This window comes from Esox lucius, chromosome 15 (assembly GCF_011004845.1).
Source record: "Esox lucius isolate fEsoLuc1 chromosome 15, fEsoLuc1.pri, whole genome shotgun sequence".
NCBI lineage: Eukaryota > Metazoa > Chordata > Actinopteri > Esociformes > Esocidae > Esox > Esox lucius.
Window position 1 is genome coordinate 34,004,488 of NC_047583.1, and position 20,479 is coordinate 34,024,966.

At 43.1% G+C, this 20,479-nt stretch overlaps 1 protein-coding gene across 3 annotated transcripts in view; it reads left to right on the plus strand.

Moving 5' to 3' along the window:
- The window catches only part of LOC105031273 (protein FAM184A), a 249,226-nt gene that overhangs the window by 136,338 nt on the left and 92,409 nt on the right, over positions 1 to 20,479 (plus strand). The gene's annotated exons all lie outside the window — the stretch shown is intronic.

The following is a 20,479-nucleotide window of genomic DNA, read 5'->3' on the forward strand; positions in this document are numbered from 1 at the left end:
ACCCAACGACCCACACTCATGTGGTGCTTCAAGCGTTCATACTGTCTATAACAAAAGTCAGAATAATATATCTGCTTACAGTCCGGGCACTGCTTTGTGTTATGGGGTTGTGTATGACAATCTTCCTGAAAACAGACCCTACCACTATGTTTACAGCCATGATCACCGCGGGTATTAAAACCTTTAAAACACCACTCACAAACATATAACACACCCAGAAAAACCTTCAGATTCAAGATATCATAGAAATGGTTCTTGTGTAGGTACAAAAAGACAGTTCTAGGGTGGGTGGACTCACTGTTTTGAAACTTGGTAAAGTGACCATCCTGTGTTCAATGAAAGACAATAATTTTACACCCTGTCATTTCTTCAAACCAATCAATATCTTGAATGCCACACAATCATCAAACGCTAAACCAGCTCCCCTATGTAGCTCACGACCACTAACAAGGGCCTCAGCATATGTGTACTCTGGGTTCAACATAATCATCAAATAAACGGAAAAACATGTAGAATCATTATTCACAGTCACATATCAATGCCTTCTTTTTTTATTGACAATCTGCTCTATCAACAGTGTTTGAGCTTTACGTCGCGGGGCACCACCCTCACAGTTGTACCACCAGCTCTAGTGATTCATCAATCATAATCTTAGCATTACTCTGCATAACACTTTCAAGTAAATTACCAAACGTGCGTTCATTATATTCCTCTGCTCTCATGGTCACATGTAAGGGGGATATCAGAGATTCACCAATAAACTCAATCTGCAGACGATCACCAGGCCTGTGTACAAAGTCTGAAGCTCTAACAATCAAAGTATCCAAGCTTGCCATAATGATTGCATAGAATGTGCCAAAATCACCAACTTCGCCAGTATTTTGTATATTTGTCAACATTGTCAAACACATTACATTGTATAACTCTAACATCGCTATCATTTCAATGAGTTTGCATCAGAGAGCTTGGAGGAGAGTCAACTAGATCCTCAAAAATGGGGGCTACTTAGCTTGGTTAACAAACCTTGCATCTGAGGATTATTGTGTGCATCACTGTGTAACAAAGTAATGGCCGGTTCATTTGTATTTGAGGGTGTGGTCTGTTTCATTATGTGTAGATGCTTTTTTTTTTTCGTGTCTGGTCTGTTGTTAGCATTATCTTTCACCATTTCTCTAGCTTTAACGTGTAAATAACAATCCACTAACAGGTTAAAATATTGTCGTAATTTTTTATAACATTTTAGTAACCGACTAAACATTTCTGTAAATAATCAGACTTACACAAAAAGTATCTGCTCAGGTTGTGTAAGATCACAACCGCCCAGTCCAACTGACACTGATGCTGGTCACTTGGTCTGAAATAAATACAAAGAGGGTTAACAAGCGTATACAAGTAATTAAAGCTGATTAACAATAATGTCAAAAGTCTACTTACCAAGATTTGAAGTCCCAAAAATGTGTTTACCAAACACGGCTGGGTTTAATTTTGCTGAACCTAAACCAGAGATTTAAACAGACAATATCGAAGATGGATAAAAGTGCATGGATTGCTCAATCGTAAAATGTATTTACACACTCTTAAAAAGTTCAAATGTGTTGTTTGTTAGCGTTTGTAATTGCAACACTATTCAAATAAATGTCTTCAAATAAAATAACAACATAAATGGCATACACCGTGCTAGAAAACTATAGCTGATTTAATAGTCTTTACATCACAGCCAGGGTGCCTCCAGCAGGTCACACCTCTTAACTTTGTCATTGGTTACATGTCATCAGTCTTCACGTTAGATTAAAATTGTGTTAGAACTATACAGGCTACAATGAATAAAATTCTGGATAAAACTTTACTATTTAGTTCAGATGATGTTGACAATTCACCGTTGTTAATGCAAATTTATACGCTTTATCTTCCGGGTAACTTTTTAACGTTTTGCCATATTATGCAACTTAAAAGTTCAACCATTATTATTACCAAAATAACCATTGCTCATACATACACATTTACCAAAATCTTTGTTTTTGCTTTTTACAATATTTTAAACCCAACCATGATACAATTAATCTAGTCACAATGTGGGGTCGGCCCCGGCCATGATTTTTCCTTCAAAATAATAGCATTGTTCAAAATGTGATGTTTATTTACTGTAGTGCTGTGTTGGACAACAATCCAGTGGTTATTTGGGGAATATTATTATGGGCAGATCTGATCTTAAGGCTCATCTCTTTTTAAAATGAAAAAAGTGCTGAAACTCTCCAAAATATTAAGTCCTGACCCCTTCATTATATCTTACACAAAAGCATGTCTCCCACATGTAATTATGTGCTTGTGGAAAAACACCATGCTACACATACATTGTAAAACATCGGAGGTTACCACCCACTGGTTGTAGGACCATCTGTTGTACCACTTGTCAGAACATAAAATGCTGGGGGGTTTATAGCATTGCTGAACCCTGGCGCCCTTTTGTTAAACACCAAACATCTTGCCGCTGATATAACACTTATTGCCTGGGAATTTAACAATCCGGATCCCTAAGACCCATTTGTTAAACACCATACATAACCCACCTGTTATAACACTCGTCCGGGGTGCTCACCAGTCGTTGTAAAACCTCAAACATGGACACATCAATGTAATCATGAATTAAAGTTACCGGACATGCATACGTCATTCCAGAAGTTCTGCCCTAACTCACGTCATACAGGAAGTCCTACCCTGCAAACCGGATGTCCTGCCCACCTGTCAAATCAATCTGGAAGCCCCGCCCACCAATCAGTCATAGATCACCAATCTGACACAATATACCCTAAATTTACTACTGCATTTTCTTGTTATTCCTAACCATTTGATTAAAAAAAATGTCTATCATGGTTGAATAAATAAAACCCCATTAACAAAACTGATTAAAAAAATAATGATATTACAACATTGGAAGTGCGTTTGAGGGACAGGGGTGTGGGTTTGGGAGAGGCAGTCAGTTGCAGAGGTCACATCCTGCTTCAGAGTATTTCACCATCCTCTTTTTAAACACCTTTTTAAACACATGTAACAAAGTGCTGAACAATAGCATCAGCACAGCAAAGAAAAGGAGAATAAAAAAGTAATATAAAAACTTATAAACATTATCATTTATGACACAGAAATAAACACAGAAAAATATAGCAGCCTGTCACCACCCAGATATCCCCAATTAGATTATTGAATATTATAGCATTTTGTCTGTTAAGCTGATGTGCACTTAGCGATTGCAAGGTGCAGCCTGTGTCCAAACAACGGACACTGCATTTTTCTTTGGAACAATTAGCTCAGTTGACTCAGCGTTTGAGTTCTCCTCCATGTTGCTTCCATGCCGCTGACTGGACAAGGCGGAGTCATGTGACTACACACGCGTTAGTATGTTTTTAAGGGGAAAGTATTAACAGGATTTAAAAAAAATTTATAACCCGATATGGGAAAATAACATTGATTAGAGGTTCTCATTTGGAGAAGGCATTCGACTGTGTCCCTCGCGGCATCCTGTGGAGAGTGCTTCGGGAATATGGGGTCCTGGGTCCTTTGCTAAGGGCTGTCAGGTCCCTGTACGACCGAAGCAGGAGCTTGGTCCGCATTGCCGGCAGTAAGTCAGACTTGTTCCCAGTGCATGTTGGACTCCGGCAGGGCTTCCCTTTGTCACCGGTTCTGTTCATAATTTTTATGGACAGAATTTCTAGGCGCAGCCAGGGGCCGGAGGGTGTCAGGTTTGGGGACCACACGATTTCGTCTCTGCTCTTTGCGGATGATGTTGTCGTGTTGGCCTCTTCAAACCAGGACCTTCAGCATGCGCTGGGACGGTTTGCAGCCGAGTGTGAAGCGGTGGGGATGAGAATCAGTACCTCCAAATCTGAGGCCATGGTCCTCAGTCGGAAAAGGGTGGCTTGCTCACTTCAGGTTGGTGGAGAGTGCCTGCCTCAAGTGGAGGAGTTTAAGTATCTAGGGGTCTTGTTCACGAGTGAGGGAAGGATGGAACGGGAGATTGACAGACGGATCGGTGCAGCTTCTGCAGTAATGCGGTCGATGTATCGGTCTGTCGTGGTGAAGAAAGAGCTGAGCCGCAAGGCGAAGCTCTCGATTTACCGGTCAATCTACGTTCCTACTCTCACCTATGGTCATGAGCTTTGGGTCATGACCGAAAGGACAAGATCCCGGATACAGGCGGCCGAAATGAGCTTTCTCCGCAGGGTGGCTGGGCGTTCCCTTAGAGATAGGGTGAGAAGCTCGGTCACCCGGGAGGAGCTCGGAGTAGAGCCGCTGCTCCTCCACATCGAGAGGGGTCAGCTGAGGTGGCTTGGGCATCTGTTTCGGATGCCTCCGGAACGCCTTCCAGGGAAGGTGTTCCGGTCCCGTCCCACCGGGAGGAGACCCCGGGGAAGACCTAGGACACGCTGGAGGGACTATGTCTCCCGGCTGGCCTGGGAACGCCTCGGTGTCCCCCTGGAAGAGCTGGAGGAAGTGTCTGGGGAGAGGGAAGTCTGGGCATCCCTGCTTAGACTGCTGCCCCCGCGACCCGGCCCCGGATGAAGCGGAAGAAGATGATAGAGGTTCTCATTAGCCTTCGGTTTATGTTCTGCTTGTTCAACAGTTGTTTGATAAATTGTTATTAAACACATTCGGGTAGGATTTAAAATGGTAGTCATAGTGGAAACCTGTATGTCACATGTTGTACTGATGTATCACTAAACATAATCAAGTAAACTTTGTCAGGGTGTAACATTTTGGGGTAAGCAGGACGCCAGGCGCGGAGTTAAAGTACAGCAAAAAGGGTTTAATAATAAAACTAAATAAAAGCTAAATTCAAGTACAAAGGTGTAACACCGAAGAGACCAGAGTCAGAATAAGACCTATTTTCAGAGTTTAATTTCCAGAAAGGGCAATCCACAATCAGGTAGTACAGAAACAGGTAAAACAGGGACAAGTGCTGTGTCTGGGAAAATCCAAGAATCATAATCCAAAGGGAAGGCAGCTGATCAGTCAAACAAGTGAAATGCTCAAGATAAGTAAGCGCTCAGAAATGCTTCTCAGAACAGACAACTAGACTTCGCATGGGAAACGGAGATCAGGGGTAAAAATACACAGACATCATGATGGCTAATAAGACACAGGTGTGCAGGAATCAGTGAGACAATGGCAAATGATAGGAGTGGGTGTGGTGCAAACAGGATGGCGGAGACAGTAAACCATCTGGGAGATTAACAGGGGGAAGGAGTTCTGAGTGTCTGTTGGGACAGTTCAATATGCAGGGGAAGAGGAGTGTTGAGTTGTGACAGAAGGACGAAGACCAAACAGAACAAAAACCAAACCGAACAAAAACAGAACCTAACACAAAGCACTCTTGATGAAATCGCTCATTTGTTATCTAGGTCAAGGCCTGAATCTAAACTTTACCCTTGGTTAGATAAGAACCTTAAAAAGACATGTAGAAAAGCAGAACGAAAATGTAAAATGACTAAACTACATGTTCATTACATCAATATGAAGTAGCTGCTATTATCTTACAATTAAGGATGTGACAATTGGGTTTCATAACTGTCATAATCCAAAATTCTTATTTAGAACTATTGACCGTGTTGTCAATCCAGCACCAGTCGGGGCCATGTCCTCAACTGCTGCAGACTGTGAAAAGTTCTTAAACTTTCTTAATCAGAAAATATTTGATTATTAAGTAAAATTTATGTATGTGTATATGTATACATTGTTGAAGTCTAACACTTCCCCGAGTTGGTTTGTTGGAAAGGAGAATAAAACACCAGGGGTCAGGTCAATTACCGTATTATATGTCCATTTATTACAGAAGCTTCTGGAGACACGTGTCGCCGCACGGTGTCTAAGGATCAACATTCAAAACATCCTTTTTATACTTCTACTACGCCCAAAAAGATGGAGGCGTTAACTTACAAAGTGTGTGCCATTGGCCCAATCCCAGTTTTATTCCTTATAGGATAACTGCAAGTATCCCCTTGCCCCCCCCTTCTGGTTTCTGTCTTGTCTGTCCGACTATGTGTGTGTGTCTCTGACCTGTGACCTGTTTCTCACAAAACAGACATACTAAATCTTTCTCTCCCCGGCAACCGCTTGAACAGGGTTTCCTATTCTCCTACTTGCTCCTTCAGGTTCAGCTCATGTTACAAACAATTAATATTTTGTTTAATTGGTTACAACAGCTTATAACAGTTCACTAACTCATACAATCAATACATCTACAATTCCCCCTTTTGATCTCTCCCCAGAGAGATCACCCCTATTCGCCAAGCTCCAGTTCTCCCGGGTCATGCTGCTCCAGTAGAGGCATCAGCATCCCAGATGGCGATCCTGGAGCCTTCTCAATCGCTGTAGAGATCACTCTCATGGCAAGCCCTCTTATGCATGGGATACAACAACACCCACAAGTAACCATTATAGCACCAAATGTAGAAAGCAATAAAAGAACAGACATTATCAAACCTCTCCACTGGCCGAACATCGAGATCATCCATTCCTCCAGCGGATTATCTATCCCAGAATGCTCGCATGCGACCCCTTGACATAGTCCAATTCAATCCCCCAAATTTCCTCAAACAGGTGTCCTCAGGTGGGGTCGCTGACCTCTTCGCTGGGGGAATGAAGACCCGATGCCAACCTGGGAAACCTGTAACAACATACAACACACATCATTATTCCACCAATGTCCATGTACCATTTCATTCTACTATCATCTCCCCAGACCTTTCTCTGTGACCCTGTCATCTTGGTACAAGTGGTAGCCACTCGGTGTCCTATACCCCCTTTTGTTACAGTATTCCTCAGTTCTTTCCCCTAAGAGTCTATTCCCCTGGCGCCGTCCTCTGTCTCCTTCACTCGCTCGTAGTCCCGCCGTGTCCTGGGATCCGCTCCTGGCACCGGTCCGGCTGGTGTTGGTCCTTCTTCCGTCCACGCTGGGGAAAGCTCCTCCTTCCCGGTTTGGATGAGGTCCGTTAGCGACCTTCCTGGCTCCTGCGCTGGTGTACACTGGCTCCAATGGTACCACGTCTCTCCTTTGTCCCTCAGGCAGACCGCATGACTCGTTCTCTCCACCACCTCATGAGGACCCGTCCACCTTGGCTCCGACCACTTTCGCTTGATGACCTTCAGCAACACCCACTCCGCCTGGGGCAGGTTCTGGTCCAGCGGGTGCAGGTCCCTCCGTTCTCCGACTCTGTTGGTGAATTCTGAAACGAGAGCTTGCAATTCATCAAAATACACTTTATGGTCTTTGGGCCACTTTTCCCCTTCCGGGACCGCAGGCCCCGCGGCTGGTCCTGGAAACTGTCACCCCGTCAGTAGCTCGTATGGGGTGAACCCCGTGGTCTGATTTAACGAGCATCGAATCGTCATGAGTGCCAGTGGCAGTGTATCCACCCAGTTCAATTTAGTCTGTGCACATATCTTAGCCAACTTGTTTTTTAAGTTCTGGTTCATCCTTTCTACCTTTCCCTGGGACTGTGGATGGTATACAGTGCCAAAAGCATGTTTTAGGCCCAATAATCTCTCTACCTTCTGTAAATCACTGTTCTTAAAGTGAGTCCCATTTGTCTGACCTAATTTTCTCTGGGAAGCCGTGTCTGGGAATGTACTGGTTCACTAAACACTTGATCACTGTCTGACTGTCCTCCCTTCTTGTCGGCCAGGCTTCTGGCCACCCTGTGAACATGTCCACACACACTAACATGTAGCGGCACCCCCTTACAGTTTCCCCCATGTCCGTGTATCACTATCTCTTGTCCAGGTCTCGTAGTCATGGGGAACGCCCCCATCTCCAGTTTGATCGTCGGTTTTGGATTGTGGTGAGTGCAGATGGTGCATGTCCTAGTGTAGTTACGTACCAAGTCTACCATAAACGGGTGCCACCAATGGCACAAGTTTCTCAATATCTGTGCTGGCCCTACATGGCCCAACCCGTGGGCTTCTGCAAATTTATCTCCCCGCATGGCTGGTGGAAGTATTACTCTACCGTCTGGCCCTCTCCAGAGCCCGCTAGTCTCTGTTGCTCCTCTCTGTTGCCAAATTGTTTTCTCTTGTGGGGAAGCCCCCTTTTGATGTCTCACTAGCTCGTCTCTCTCAGAGCCTTCTCCCCCTTTTTTCTGAAACAGGACCCTGTTCATTACTTGACCTGTTTCAGAAACATCTAGAAAAAAGGGTTTTGTGTAGTTGGGAATTGCCAAATCAGCTGCGGTGGCTAGTTGTTGTTTCAGCAAAATGAAGGCCTGGTCGGCCGGGCAAGTCCAATTGAGAGTGGCTTTAAGTTTACGCATTCCCTGCTCCTTAACTAGCGCTCTAAGTGGCTCTGTGAGCCCTGAATAGTTTGGGATGTAATTGCGGCTGTACCCCGTGAGCCCCAGGAATGATAGCATTTCCTGAACAGTAGTGGGTTTAGGATGGTGGAGGATGGTTGTGCGGTGAGCTGGGGAAAGCCCTGCTCCTTTCTGCGAGATTACTCTGCCCAGAAAGGAGACCTGTGTCCTTACCAGCTGTAGCTTGTCTTTTGACACCTTGAACCCTTTCTCTGCCAGTCTGGTGAGGACCGACATCGTAGCTTGGATGCAGGCGGCCACCGTCGGGGCCGCCAGCAGCAGGTCGTGTATCGCCATTGTCGACCCCTATGTGTGAAAGAAAAAATATCACGAAGTTCCTCTGCTAGTGGGAGACGGAAAAAAGCGTTAGCCAGGTCAATGCAGGTGAACCATTTTTGATCCGGGGTCAAATTAGTGAGTGCTACATACGGGTTAGGTACCGGTATAGTGGGTGTGAGTAAAATGTTGTTTATAGCTCTGAGATCATGGGCCATACAGTATTTCCCTGTCCCTTTCTTTTCTACCGGGAGGATAGGTGTGTTCCACGCGGAACCTGACTCCTCCAACACCCCTGTGGGCCACAAACCATTCAATGTCACATCTAACCCTTCCTCTGCCTCTGGTTTGTGTGGTTATTGGGGCAGCCATATGGGCTCTCCCGGTCCGATTTTAAAGGTGACCGGTGGGCAAGAACTCATAACTCATACAATCAATACATCTACAACATACACCTCCGGTTAAAATTAAGAGACCACTGCAAATTGAATGCTTCTGTTCCTCACTCAAAACGTTCCTTTTCAACTTTTTTGGAAAGGTAATAAAAAGGTGCAGTGGTCTCTTGATCTTTTCCGGAGCTGTATAAATACACGTGTGTGAACATTTGACTCTTCAGAGAAGATTACCTTACTCCATTCCTCTATGGTCCAATCCTTATGGTCTTTTGCAAACTTCACTCTGGCTCTTCTTTGCTTCTCATTGATGAAAGGCTTTTTTCTAGCTTTACATGACTTAGCCCTGCCCGTAAGAGCCTGTTACAAACAGTTCTCGCCATGCACTTACCCCAGCTGCTGTTTGCCATTCTTTTTGTAGGTCACTTAATGTCATCCTAAGGTTGAGTGACATTCAAATGAGTTGACGGTCATCTCGGTCAGTGGACAGTCGTTTTCGTCCACTGCCAGTCTGTAGCTCTGTTGTCCCCAATGTCTGTTGCTTGACCTCGTTCTTATGAACCGCCGTCTTTGACATTTTCAGGATGGAAGCAACCTGTCACTCACTGTACACCTCTGCCAGTAAAGCCAGAATTTAACCCTTCTTTTCCTCACACAAAGCTTTTCTATTCAACTCTTTTGTCATGCTGAATCGTTGTTTTTAATTCAAATTTCCTTTGAGGTACTACTTGCACTGGTCCTATTGCAAGAGGATAGTGATGACCACAGCAGTGTTTTTTATACTTTTCCTCATCAAATTCGATTTGGTTCAGGTAATCTCCTAATCAGTATCTCATTAAGTAAAACGAGGTGTGCCTATGTTGGAATTTGACACTGGTATGGAATGGCTGCCATACATGAAGAGATGCTGATTTAAGAACATTTTGGAGTGGTCTTTAAATTTATTCCAGAGCTGTGCAGTTGTGCTCAAAAGTTTGCATACCCTCGGAGAATTGGTAACATATGTACCATTTGTAAAGAAAACGTGAGTGAGCAGGCAAAACACATCTTTTATTTTCTCATGGGATTCACATTAAACTATAGGTCCTAACAGAATGGTAAAACAAAACATGAGGCTCTATGAGGCTCCAAATTCTTGCAGGTGGTATAGCTGCCCATTCGTCTTGGCAAAATGCCTCTAGGTCATGCAATGTCTTTGGTCGTCACAAGATTCCCCATGCCTTTAGAGCTCACACACCCCCAAAACATCAGTGATCCACCACAATGCTTCACAGTGGAGATGGTCTTATTTTCACTATAGGCTGTGTTGACCCCTTTCCAAATATAGCGCGTATGGTTGTTACCATGAAGCTGTGAGGCGTGTCAAGGTGTTGTCTGGCATATTGTAACCAGGCTTTTTTGTGCCATTGGTCCAGTAAAGGCTTCTTACTGGCAACTCGACCATGCAGCTCATTTTTATTCAAGTATCGTTGTATTGTGCTCCTTGAAACAACTACACAGTCTTTTTCCAGAGCAGCCTGTATGTTTCCTGAGATACAGTTCACCTTTAATTGCCATTTTCACGCGTGTCACCTTGTGTGTCTGTAACAAGGCCAAACATTCACGGGTATGTAAACTTTTGATCAGGGCCATTTGGGGGATTTCTGTTATCATTTTGATTTAAAAAGGAGCCAAACAACTATGTGATAATAAATTACTATCATCACTGTCTTTAAATAAAAGACCAATCCTGTTTTCACTGTATTTGCTTCCATTAGGTAGTACTCACTTTTGTTGCCAGGGGTTTGGACATTAATGTCTGTATGTTGAGTTATTTTGAGTGGACAGCAAATTTACAAATTTACGAGCTGTACATTCACTACTTTACATTGTTGCAAAGTATCATTTCTTCAGTGTTGTCACATGAAAAGATATAATGAAATATTTGCTAAAATTTGAGGGGTGTGCTCACTTTTGTGAGATACTGTATTTTATCAGGAAAATACATGCTTTCTCACACAATCAAATACTGTCAAAATAAGATTGGTTTTATCTTTTGAGCACACTGAGGAAATTATACATGCTTTTAGTATATCTCACCTAGATTACTGTAATGCTTTGTTTACATGCCTCAACAATAAGTCCATAGGTAAACACCCTAGGTAAGCCGCCAGACTTCTTACAAGGACAAAATCAAGGTCTCATATAACCCTGTTGTTGGCAGCTCTACATTGGTTACTGGTGAAGTTCAGAGTTTAAAATTCTACTTATCACTTTTAATTGGTCTGGCACCTGATTATATTAGTAACATGCTAAACCCATACTGTACTTTTAGGCTTCTCAGATCAGCTGTAGTAGGACTTCTGGCTGTCCCAGAGTCTAGATTGAAAATTATAGGGAACCAGGCCTTTGCTGACCTAGACTCTGGAACAGCCTACCACAGAATGTCTGAGATGTTATGTCAATGCATTCTAGTGTATCTTACCTAAAAACTTGTTTTTATAAGATGGCTTTTACAAATATTTTATCATTGTGACTTAATATTTTGTTTAATCTTTTTACTTCCTTTATTATTTTTGCTGGACCGCTTAAGCGGAGCCAGCCAAAAAGAGCAAATGTCTCTTACAGAGTGGGTGAGTGAGTGCCTGCCTGCCTGCCTGCCTGCCCTTGTTAAATAGCGTATTGGTTAGAGAAGCGGACTTATGAACTATACAGGTGCTGGTCTTATAATTAGATAATCATCAAAAAGTTGATATATGTCAGTAATTCCATTTAAAAAGTGAAACTTGTATATTATATTCATTCATTACACACAGACTGATGTATTTCTAATTTTTATTTATTTTAATTGTGATGATTATAACTAACAACTAATGAAAATCCCAAATTCAGTATCTCTGAAAATTAAAATATTACTTAAGACCAATACAAAAAAAGGATTTTTAGAAATGTTGGCCAACTGAAGAGTATGAACATGAAAAGTATGAGCATGTACAGCACTCAATACTTAGTTGGGGATCCTTTTGCCTGAATTACTGCAGCAAAGCGGCGTGGCATGGATTCGATCAGTCTGTGGCACTGCTCAGGTGTTATGAGAGCCCAGGTTGCTCTGATAGTGGCCTTCAGCTCTTCTGCATTGTTGGGTCTGGCATATCGCATCTTCCTCTTCACAATACCCCATAGATTTTCTATAGGGTTAAGGTCAGGTGAGTTTGCTGACCAATTAAGAACAGGGATACCATGATCCTTTGGCACTGTGTGCAGGTGCTATGTCCTGTTGGAAAATGAAATCTGCATCTCCATAAAGTTGGTCAGCAGCAGGAAGCATGAAGTGCTCTAAAACTTCCTGGCTGCGATTACCTTGGATCTTAGAAAACACAGTGGACCAACACCAGCAGATGACATGGCACCCCAAACCATCACTGACTGTGGAACCTTTACACTGGACTTCAAGCAACGTGGATTATGTGCCTCTCCTCTCTTCCTCCAGATTCTGAGACCTTGATTTCCAAAGGAAATGCATTATTTACTTTCATCAGAGAACATAACTTTGGACCACTCAGCAGAAGTCCTTTTTGTCATTAGCCCAGGCGAGACGCTTCTGATGTTGTGTCTTGATCAAGAGTGGCTTGTATGCAACACATGGGTTTCAGTGACAGCTGAAACCCATGTGTTGCATACATCTGTGCGTGGTGGTTCATGATGCACTGACTCCAGCTGCAGTCCACTATTTGTGAATCTCCCCCACATTTTTGAATGGGTTTTGTTTCACAATCCTCTCCAGGGTGCGGTTATCCCTATTGCTTGTACACTTTTTTCTACCACATCTTTTCCTTCCCTTCACCTCTCTAATTAATGTGCTTGGACACAGAGCTCTGTGAACAGCCAGCCTCTTTAGCAATGACCTTTTGTGTCTTGCCCTCCTTGTGCAAGGTGTCATGGTCATCTTTTGGACAGCTGTCAAGTCAGCAGTCTTCCCCATGATTGTGTAGCCTAAAGAACTAGACTGGGAGACTATTTAATTAGCTGATTAGAGTGTGGCACCAGGTGTCTTCAATATTGAACCTTTTCACAATATTCTAATTTTCTGAGATACTGAATTTGGGGTTTTCATTGGTTGTCAGTTATAATCATCAAAATTAAAAGAAATAATCACTTGAAATATATCAGTCTGTGTGGAATGAATGTGTACATTATACAAGTTTCACTTTTTGAATGGAATTACTGAAATAAATCTGCTTTTTGATGATATTTTAATTTTAAGGCCAGCACCTGTAAGTCCAGAGTTCGTATCTCCTCGCAGGTGAAGCGAAGTACACGTTATGAATTACTCTGTATAGACGAAAACTTTGCTGGCTAATACAGTCAATATCTGCATTATAGTAAGCCTGAAAAAAACAGTTTATAGTTATATTGGGACTGTTTCTGGTGGATTTCTGAAGTACACATCCATGCATGCGTTTTGGGTCAGGATAGACAAACACATTTGCTGGCTAGAACATACAGTAGTTATGTTATAGTAAGCCTTAACTGAAATTGTATACGGTTATATTGAGACTGTTTCTGGCATGGAAATGCTCATCTTCAGTCTCAGTAGCAATTGCTCAATTCTTATGACTATTCCAGTAAGTTAGTAGATACCAGTAAATCTTATTACTGACTAATACGCTGTTAAAATGGCCAGTGGCAAACGCCATACAGTGGGTATAGAAAATAATCACCCCTCTTTAAAATAATCACATTTCGTTGCTTTGCAGCCTGAAATGAAGACAGACACAGTTTTTGTTTCATTCAGCTGTATTTACTCAGTGCAACTTACTTATACCACTCTTCTTTGCAGAACTGTGAGGTCAGTTTGCTGTGTGCTTTGGGTCATTGTCATGTTGGAAGGTAAATTTTCTTCCCATTGACCACTTTCTGGCTGAGAACAGAAGATTTTCCTTAAGAATTTGACAGTATTTTGCCCCATCCATTTTTCCTTCTATCCTGACAAGTGCTCCAGTCCCTGCTGGAGAAACAACCCCATAACATGATATTACCACCTCCATGCTTTTCTGTAGGAACGTTGTTATTTGGATGGTGAGCTGTATTGGATTTTCGCCAGACATATCGTTTGGCGTTGAGGCCAAATAATAACATTTTAGTCTCATCTGACCATAACAACTTTTTCCACGTGGCCTTAGAATCTTTAAGGTGCGTTTTGGCAAAGCTCAGTCGTGACTGCATGTGGCCATTCTTGAGGAGTGTTTTTTTTCCTGCAACCCTCCCATACAAGCCACATTTGTGGAGAATTTGTGATATTGTTGTCACATGCACACAATGACCACTCTTTGTCATGAATTGCTGCAACTGCTTCAGAGTTGCTGTAGGCCTCTTTGTAGCCTCTCTGACCAGTTTCCTCCTGGCTCGTTCATCCAGTTTGGAGCGACGTCCTGACCCAGGGAGGGTCTGTGTTGTACCACTTACCTTCCACTTCTTAATAATAAACTTCATTGTGCTTCTAGGCATTGATAAAGCCTTTGAATTTTTCTTTGACTTGTGCCTGTCCACAACTTTATCCCGGAGATCTTTTGACATTGTTGATTGTTGTCTTCAGTTGCACTACCAAGGACTGAAATGCTTCAGAAAAAGCTTCATGCAGAGCTAATCAAAATGACCACAGCTGATAACAGTTGAAAGTCAATTGGCTTTGTGTGCTATTGAGAAGGTGATTAACTACCCCTGGTTGGGTTTACAAGTCATTTTTAGGAGGGGGGTGATTCTGTTTTTTAATTTGTCTGGTATTATATCTTTCACTTGGATGTTATAAGTTTTAAATACAGCTGAATAAAACAAAAATAGTTTTTGTCCGTTTTCATTTCCGGCTGCAAAGCAACAAAATGTGATTATTTTAAACGGGAGTGTTTCTTTTCTATACCCACTGTACATAGACACCTTTTGTGGTGGAGGTAAACTTAGTAAGAAACGTTAGTCAGTTTAACTGTATCAATGTCATCCATGAATGGCCAATTAACTGTTAAACAGTTAAGTGGCAAAAGTGGATTTGTTCAGGATAGACACAAGAGGCTATACTGACACCTGGCAGATGTTCAGCTCTGTGATGTAGTGGTTAACAACACAGCCTTTCATGTGGGTGATCTGGGTTTGAATCTTGAGAGGGCAGCATTTTCTATTGCCAGCTGAACTAGGCTTGCCTGGTTTCTTGTTTTCATATACATGTTTTTATATTTTTATTTAATGTATTTCTATTTCTGTTTTTGTGTTTTAAAGCACTTTGGTTACTTGTACTAGAAAAGCGCTATACAAATAAAGTTTTTATTATTATTATTTAAGTCTAGCATTATGCTCAAAATGCTAGACTTAAAGCAAGTAAACAGATTTTTACAAGCTATTGCGGAGATTGACCGTGAGATGACGGAGATGGATTGACGCCATTACGCACAGAGAACAAGACTGCTAAGAGTTTAGTATATACATTTAAGTAAATCACAATTATGAATAATGTTATTAAAGACCACATAGAATTATTTGTGGCACCTTTTTGTGTGTGTTTCAGATATGTAAGTACTACTGAATGTGTCGTGTTTCACCATCCATTTGGGTACACAATAAGCAGAATACACACTTTTACTAACTCCTTTACTATATGCTGAGGACAGCCGCAGACATTTAAAAATGGTGGTTGAAAACCTTTGCAAGTAACCTCTACTCGACCAATCAGGAATGTTCTGTACTGCAAGCCCTACCCCCCAAAGTTCCGGTACTTTGGGAAAGTACTACACTCCAAGCAGGGACTTTTTGAGGGGTAAAATAAATAACTTAATTTAGACCCTGGTCCCTGATGTGGAAACCAGGGTCGAGTTCCTCGAAAATGTCCTATTTGCTGTGTTAAGTTCCTGCTGTGGAAGTGCAGCTTAAGAGGAAAGAGAGAGAATCTCCAATTTAAAGAAGTGACCTGATGCATGGACTATGGGGAAACACTTAATCAGATGAAGCGAGAGCAACCAGAGTGGAAATATTTTCCTGGGAAATCCATGTTTCTGCAAGGACCAGTCAAGAGCCTGGAGGGCAGCATAGGCTCTGATGAATTTGGTCTTGTTGAAAGCAAATCAAATGTTACAAACACATTGTAGGTATTCTACATGGGCTATTCAGCCAGGGAACACAAAGGTTTCGGCCAAGGCATTTGGTGTGACTATAGATATGATAAAGACAGGAGAACAGGGATGGGAAAGTGAAACTTTGCAAAAAACTTTCACAATTTTATTATTTACACAGGATCATTTAAAATATATATATTTTAAACGGGGCAACAGATAAGTATCATAGGAACATATTCAATTAATTTTACTAATTTATCTTTCTTGAATAACTCTGCTGAACTACTTGGCAGAACTGTCTGTTTTGGCGACTGTTTTATCTTGGCAGAACAACTCGACAGAACTGTCTTTGTTTCAGCGGCAGTCAGAACAACTCAGCAAACTGTCTTTGTTTCGGCTGCAGTCTTTGTCACAGGTGACAACAATGGACAAAATGCTGCTTCATGCTGATGTTTGAGGAAATTAACAAGCCTAAATACTTCACAGACCCATTTAGAGCAAAAAAAACTACTTCACTGTAAAAACTAGCAAGACTAAGCCAACCAAGCATCAAAAAGAAAGGTCAAATTTCCATTTATCTTGTGTCTTGGCCCAAGCTAGTCTCTTATTATTTGTGTCATTCAGTAGTAGATTATTTTGCAGCAATATAACCATGAATGCCAGATTATTACAGTCTGTTGAGATGTGACTGTTACTTGTCATTTCTTTTTGGTTATTTGAGCTGTTCTTGTCATAATATGGACTTCTATAGTACAGACGTAATATTGATCTTCTGTATAACAAACTTACCTTGTCACAACACAACTGATTGGCTCAAACATATTAAGAAGGAACAAAATTCCACAAATTAACAAGGCACATTTATTAATGGAAACACATTTATGAAACTGGTGGGGAGAATGCAAAAAGTGTGCAAAGCTGTCATTAAGATGGCAACAACATGTTTTATATTATGATTTGTTTTACACAATTGGTGACTCCATTATTCCATATATGTTATTTCATATTTCATATAAGGTCCTCCGTAAAATTGTACAGTGTGGAAAATTGTAAAACTAAAGAAATACCTGTGAATGAGTAGGTGTGTAAATCTTTTCTTTTACTTGTATAAACATTTACTGTTGTTAGTTGATGATGATTGTTCGTAATCAGAAACACTGAAGTGTTTAAAAATGTCTGAATAGGGTATTGCAATATGTAATTGTCTTCTTGCAGGTTTATATAAACCAAGGAAGCTGCAGATCATCAGCAGTTGACTTGTGTTTATATTCCAAATGTGCAGCATGCTGCCACTCACAATGTATATCGGCTTTAATAAAATGGAACAGAGTCAGCAACAGGTCAGTTCTGAGTTGCAGGGAGGAGTGGAGTGGGTTAAACCAGTATTGTTTCTCAGACACTTCATTCATACATCTTCTTCCGCTTCATCCGGGGCCGGGTCGCGGGGGCAGCAGTCTGAAAGCAGAGATGCCCAGACTTCCCTCTCCCCAGACACTTCCTCCAGCTCTTCTGGGGGGACACAGAGGCGTTCCCAGGCCAGCCGGGAGACATAGGCCCTCCAGCGTGTCCTAGGTCTTCCCCGGGGTCTCCTCCCGGTGGGACGGGACCGGAACACCTTCCCAGGAAGGCGTTCCATAGGTGAGAGTAGGAACGTAGATTGACCGGTAAATCGAAAGCTTCGCCTTGCGGCTCAGCTCTTTCTTCACCACGACAGACCGATACATCGACCGCATTACTGCAGAAGCTGCACCGATCCGTCTGTCAATCTCCCGTTCCATCCTTCCCTCACTTGTGAACAAGACCCCTAGATACTTAAACTCCTCCACTTGAGGCAGGCACTCTCCACCAACCTGAAGTTGGCAAGCCACCCTTTTCCGACTGAGGACCATGGCCTCGGATTTGGAGGTACTGATTCTCATCCCCACCGCTTCACAGTCGGCTGCAAACTGTCCCAGTGCATGCTGAAGGTCCTGGTTTGAAGGGGCCAACACGACAACATCATCTGCAAAGAGCAGAGACGAAATTGTGTGGTCCCCAAACCTGACACCCTCCGGCCACTGGCTGCACCTAGAAATTCTGTCCATAAAAATTACGAACACAACCGGTGACAAAGGGCAGCCCTGCCGGAGTCCAACATGCACTGGGAACAAGTCTGACTTACAGCCGGCAATGCGGACCAAGCTCCTGCTTCGGTCGTACAGGGATCTGACAGCCCTTAGCAAAGGACCCAGGACCCCATATTCCCAAAGCACCCTCCACAGGATGCTGCGAGGGACACAGTCGAATGCCTTCTCCAAATCCACAAAACATGTGGACTGGGAAACTGCAATATATGTATATACATATATTGCAACAAAACACAGAAAAGACACGGAAGTGGGTAGTGTTCAGAGACGTGACCAAAGGTACTTTATTTCCAACCAAACTAAGAGGTCAGGTGAAAGGCTGCACAATATATAAAAAAAAAAACAGTGGCTGCTGTGGTGATAATTGCATCATTAGAAACTCTTAATGGAATTAAGCACAGAGACAATTCTTTTGGCATCATTTATTTCTCTTGGCAGTTTATTTGCAAATAGAGAGATGCGTCAAAAGCTTACAAAATAAACCTGTGAGGAATCTCTGAGGAAAATACATGAAGAGCGCCATCCCAGGAGGTAATACTTCAACTCTTGGAGCACCCAACGTATGGCCAAAGCCTCCTTCTTGACCACTGAAAAGTACCTGGTTTTGGGTGGCTTCAGTTTCTTGCTGATGAATAACACCAGGTGTTCCTCACCATTAACCTCCTGGAACAGCACTGCACCTATGCCAATCTCTGACACATACGTCTGCACAGAGAAGGGCATATTGAAGTCCAACATGCTCAGGATGGGTTTGGTTGTGAGGGTTCCTCTCAGTTGTTGGAAGGCATGTTCGGCGTCCATCCCACTATTTCCTTCTGGCAATTTTTGGTCGGGTCTGTAAGGGGAACAGTGAATGAGGAGAAATTAGTCACGAACCAGCGGTGGTAGCCGGCCAACCCCAAGAAACCACAAACCTGTGTTTTGGTGGTGGATTGTGGGAATGACCGGACTGTCTCTACTTTCTGTTGTTGTCCTGACGTTCTGACAGCCCCAGGTGGCTCTTCTTGGGGTTGGTGGTGAAGCCGGCCTGCTGGAACTCCCCCAAGACCTTCTAGAGACTGTCCTGATTTGTCGCCCAGGTCCTGGCAAGGATAACCACATAGTTGAGATAGCCGTCCATGAGGTGCTGGAAGGTAGCAGGGACCACATGGAGTCCTAACGGAAAGACTGAATACTGCCAGTGGCCACTACGGGTGCTGAAGGCAGTTTTAGCCCTAGTAGATGGGACTAGGGGCAACTGCAAATAGCCCTTTGTCAGATCTATCAGGTCCTCTGCCCTGGGCATGGGGAAGCTTTCGAAATGAGCACTTTGTTCAGCCTCTTGAAGTCGTTGAAGTACTTCAGTGTGCCATCCGGCTTTTGGACCACAAGCTATGTGACTTCTCGATGATATCCATGTTCTGGGACTTCTCCATGTTATGGGACTTCTCAAAGATATCAAGCTCTCCACTTCCTCTTCTACGGCCTGCCTGGAAACCTATACGGTTGTAACCTCACCACCAGCCCTGGCTTGATATGGATCTGATGTTTTATCACCTGAGTCCATCCAGGGACCAAGGAGAAGACCTTGGAAAACTGGTCCATCAGCTCTTTCAGTTCCCCTAGGGCAACCTCTTCCCGGGTGATGGTAGCAAGGGCCGCGAGGGGAGGGGGTGGCTTCTCCCATTTCTCAATTGTCATGATAGACCCACTCAAGGTGCCGCCTTGGCAGTTGCCAGGCCAGTATTTTATTGTCCCTCTTTGCTATGTGATGGAATAGGGGCCTTGTCAGGTTGCCAGAAATTTGCAGGCACTGGTGTGCATCAGCACCAACACTCACGGATGAGGGCAGGCTCGCTGTTGATGGTCTTTGGAGGACCCAATTCATCTGGTCCCTCATGCACTGAATGTGCTCTACAATCGACCTCTATGGTGACGGTTGCTGTTCCCTCTTTTGCAATATCCAGTAGGCATCGGGCCGTCAGCCATACAACAACTCTTAAGGGCATAAACACGGTGGAGAACCGGTGGAGAGCTATGTGCTGTGCGAAGAGCACATACGGCAGGTCCCAGTCACAGCCATTCTTGGTCGTTACCCTTTGGAACACTGATTAAAGTATTTCAAAAGGCCGTCGGTCTGTGCATGGCACACGGACATGCAGATGTGTTTGACCTCTGTGACCCAGTCTCAAAATAATGTGTAGGTCATGAGCTTCACAAAGCTCATCACTTTTATCCAAGGCTAGCACACAAAGACACAACTTGGTGTAAGGAGCACAAAACCT